Genomic DNA, 5,240 nt, shown 5'->3' with positions numbered 1-5,240 from the left:
AATGGCGGGGTAGGGCAAATATTAACGAAAGATAAGCCGTGTATAAAATGTACAAACAATTGCATGTATTCTATTTTCTACATGCATAACAAAGTTTACAATGTAACAGATACACAAGGTACAGGGGGGAACGGGGAATACCGACTGGCCTGCACTGCTACAATGTGGACTTGAGATGACGAACTGAAGTCTGGACTACTGAACTCCTCGTACGGTGGTGACACAGACACGAACGTGTGTACTGGTGGTGTGGAGCAACTTGCACGAGCGGGTGAAATGAGAAGAGCGGAGCTGCTAGCTTGATCTGTGTAACACGAGCGTGCACCTGAACGTAGGGCAGCGGGCTGACGACCACAGCCGATTTCCTCGTAGAACAACGGTAATAAACAATCGCGGGTTGATCGTTGAGCAACGGAGCACTAAATGATACGATGTAACGCGTATAACCTGTAATGGCCGACGAGCAATGAACGGCAACAAAACAAGAGCACAGAAAAAAACGTGGTTTTGAATGAACGGTACCGACGAGCAAGTAGGTACGCACACACGTTGACACCGGAGCTGGAGCGAGCAAAAAAATAGTAAGTCACCGGCGCCGAGCCTGGTGACGGCTACCGTGACAGTCCAGCCAACATGATAGCGGTTAACAGCGCGTAGCGCCCACGACCTCGGTTACCGTGGTGGCCAACACAGCGCGACCACCGACGGCGGCAACTCGTTATCAAACGGATCGAACACCTAGTCAGAAGAAAAGGTTACCAAGTCCGCGTGTACGGAATAACTAGAATACCCAATTGTTGTCGGACGCGTTTCGTCACTAAATAATTTATTATACATAAAAGTACAAATTTAAAACGAGTATAATAATGCTGCTCAGATGACGACCCGAGCCTCGCTCTCTTTTCATACGACGCTCGACAAAACGCATCGCTCGCACCGACGCGAAACGATCATACGACCGAATTCTTTTATTTTTTACATAACTATACTCGGGCCGACGAGAGAACGCTTTTGGGCGGCGACCAAAATTCGTCCGATCTCGCGCATTCCCACCACCTAACCTTCCTGAACGCTGGCCGCCGTCAACTCTGGCCGCCGCCACTACAGTCGCGGCCGCCGTCACCGCCGCTGGTCACGCGTAGCGAGTGGGAGAATTTACTGCGGCGCCTAGGTGGTAGAGTGGGAGAAATTTGGGTACGAAACCACGGAGCTCCGTCATTTGGATGCGCCAACGAGTAGCGTTCTCTCGCCGGCGCGAGTATAGTTATGTAAAAAATAAAAGAATTCGGTCGTATGATCGTTTCGCGTCGGTGCGAGCGATGCGTTTTGTCGAGCGTCGTATGAAAAGAGAGCGAGGCTCGGGTCGTCAGCGGCCTGCGTGTGTAGGGAGCGCGGCCGTGCGGCCTTACAAAGAACATAAATATAATTCCACAGAGGTCGTATACGGAATCGTGTGTGACGAACAATGGTGTATTGGTAAATAAATTTATGGGTATACGCACCTAAAAGTATTTGAATATACCTATATGGCTATATATAAATCTTCTTGAAAAAATTTTATCGCTCCGCTCGAAAAATAATTACACTTAATATTTAATATTACTATTATAGTATAATACTTTATATTTAATCTTTTATTACTTTATTACAAACACTAACCTTTCATGTTTATATGTATATGCAGTGGCGTATATAGGGGGGTTCACCCTATATTCACCCCCACCACAAAATGAATTCCTTTATACGCCACTGTGTGTAATATGTACCAAGTATCAGTATCTAATGTATTATTTTTTTTTTATTAATTCAATTCATAAATATCATAAAGAATACAACTTTTAAAAGAAATTTCTTAACATATCAAAATTTAAATATTATTATAAATCATTTTAAAGAATTAACAATTGTCCATAAGCTTCTTTTATAGCCATCTGTATCTTCTTCTTTCTTTTTGGTTTTTTTTGTTATAGTATCATCTGCTGATCTGTGTTCAACTAACCAACTTTTAACACAGGACTCAGGTCTCCATAAATTAAGTGGGGGTCCATTTATATTTATCATCATCAAATTTGAAATATTAGTTATACTTAATGTAGACCTAAGATCTGTGCAAATTAAATTTAAAACACTGAAACCACGTTCACATTCAGCAGTTGAGCAAGGAAATGTTTTAATGCAGTTATTCAACTCTGGAAATACATCTTGAGGATTTTTATCTTCATCAATGTATATTTTCAATCCGTTTATTGCATTATTCTTGTTTAGCATGAAATGTTTGACTTCTTCTTCACCATACCTTATGTCTATATCAACTGGCCAAGTACTTTTATCAAGAACTGTGTTATCTTTCATCAAACTTAAGTCATTAGTACCTTCTAATAATCTACTTTTTAGATTATTACAGATGCTAGTTATGAACTGATTTTTTTTAATTGGTACAATTTTTGAATAATTTATTAGTTAAACATTTTTGAAAATCATGTCATTATTTGCCATTTCAACTTCTTTCATATGATCTCCTATATTATCTTTAAAAGATTCTATAATTCTAATAGATCTTTTAATATTTGAATCTGCTTCCATGAGAGTTATATTTTGATTTTGAAGATTTAAAGATAAATTAGAAAGTTTTAAAAGCACGTCACACATTAAAGATAAATAATACAAAAATTCAGGTGAACACAATTTCTTATATAAACCCAAATATTTACTTCTTGTTTTAGAATCTTTAGCTTTTAGAAGAGTAATAAAAATGCTTACTTAGAGCAGGAAATATCATCCATACTGCATTGACAGCTCTCCAGCTGCTTGCTACCCATCTAGTATCGAGAACTCGTTCAACTTTTACAAACTTAATATTCAATTCATTACAGACATCTTTAATTTCATTAGTATTTTTTGGGGAATTATTATACAGAACATACAAAGAGTCGATAAATGATTTAAAATAATTAATAGAGTTTAAATCTTTCATTGTATTATTAACAGCAAGTTCCAGCCTATGGTTTTTTTTAACAATGCCAGCTAAATATTATGGATATAAATCTTTTAATCGCTTTGCAACTCCTGCCCTTATTTATTAAATATTCATTATTAAATCCAGATTCATGTAAACAATCAATAAGATGGGTAACTATATTTTCTGCTGTTTGATGTTCAAGTTCAACAAGGGCTAAAAATATAAAATAGCAGATTTTGTACTCAATGTGGTTGATTCATCAATCAAAACTGATAATTTTGAATTAGACTGAACAATGTTGCGCACTATTTTTTTTTTCATTTCAATTGCTATGTAAGATATAATAGAAGTAGATGAAAATCTTGAATGAAGCGTATTCCCAATATCAATACCATTAAGTGCTTGCAACTCCAAAAGTTTAAAATGATCATTGTAAGGTCTATTATTTTTTACTATATAGTAAGCTGTTTTAAAAACTGATAATGTAGATTTATGAACCTTATATGAACTATTTTAAAATTGATTTTTTAATTTGTCAGATTCTCTTTCAATTAATATATTTGTAGCACATTTATGAGCTGATGATGTTATAATATGCTTTCTGATTTTATTCCGTAGAACAGAAAGTCTAGTCTTTTTATTATTACTAGCTCCCCCAATAATAAGACTAAGAGATCACTCTGGCGATATTTCAAAAGCAGAATTATTAGAATTGTGTTTATTACCAAACTTTTGGCAATTAGAGCAACCAGTTTTACCATTGTGACAATTCATCCAAGCATATTTTCTTTTTTTGATTGCCACTGCTCGAAGGTCCAATCTTGTGGCCACTGAGTTACCTGAAATTATTTAGAAGTCTTATAAAGTTATAAGAAAAAAAAATCTATATTGTTAAATATTTTACCGAATCTTCGTTAATGGTTTTAGAAGCAGAATCTAATGTATAGACAACATCATTATTGACTGTAACTTCCTGTATAATATTATAATATAATAAAATAGTATCTTATTAAAAACTTAAAATATTACTAATTATTAGTGTAATAATCAATATCTAGACTTAAATAAAAACACGGGATAACTAGTGACGACGGTCCATATGAGGTATTGGGCTGTTCAACACACATATACGTACGATTTACGCATAAATATATATATACGCACTCCTAACATACACACTCGACACGTGCAACACATAAACAATATTCAACACCTCTCCGTTCAGCTATTTAAGAAAAACAACATAATCAATTATCAGCGGCGCCAGATGACACCGTATATTATAAAACCATAAATGCATTTTGATGTATATAATATACACATAAATATTATATATCTACGAAACCCCCTCGATAATTTTCCAATCAAGACGTTCGGTCAAAACAAAACAATAAATTACCAGTGACACCTTTGTCGCACCGCCTAAAATAAGAAAAAAAACATCACGTATTAATCAATGCATATCAGAAGAAGGGATCACACCGAAGCCACATTATATAAGGATCCTACAGAATCGACTCAACGCCAGTACCTTTCAGAAGAAGACCCATGCACAAGGTCCACGCCAGTCAACTTCACGACACTGTTCAAAGGAGTGCTTATAGTTGTGCGTATATGCGTGTACAGTATATGTATGTTGGATTGTCTCAGCATTAATTATGACTGTCTGAACTAGTTATCTCTCTATCAGGCAAATTCACATTGCTTACTTTTTTCCTATTCACCTACCTATTGATCTTTAAAATCATAAAGTTCTGTGACTATCATCATATCATAATCCCGTTAAACACATTATTATTACACAATACACTTTGAACACGAACATAGCAATATTTTAGAATATAAGTATAGTAGTAAGAGCTCATTTAACTTAAATTACATTCGGTTGGCGAATTGACTATATGTACTCTTGCTACGAATGTAGGAATATTTAACACCCATTTTTGGTACACAAGTGTTCACCACAACAGAATGCTCATTAACGTAAATTACATTCGGGTGGCGATATGACTTTATGTACATTTGCCACGGATGTAGGAATCTTGAGAGCACATGGTAATAGTCACAATTATAAAAGAGTATAAGGTATACGAAATTCTACAAACTATATAAACCAAGATACATATATTGTTATCGTGATATCGACTGTCGAACACGACCCTGAAGAATTGCTAACTATTCGGGAGAACCACCTGCAGCAATCTACACGCAAGGTAAGTGCTTGAATACTTGTATAATAAGCGTAGATAATTTAAACATCGTTAGGCAGATAGATATAACA

This window comes from Acyrthosiphon pisum, unplaced genomic scaffold (genome assembly GCF_005508785.2).
Source record: "Acyrthosiphon pisum isolate AL4f unplaced genomic scaffold, pea_aphid_22Mar2018_4r6ur Scaffold_21109;HRSCAF=23054, whole genome shotgun sequence".
Classification (NCBI taxonomy): Eukaryota; Metazoa; Arthropoda; class Insecta; order Hemiptera; family Aphididae; genus Acyrthosiphon; species Acyrthosiphon pisum.
This window is presented reverse-complemented; position numbering follows the sequence as displayed.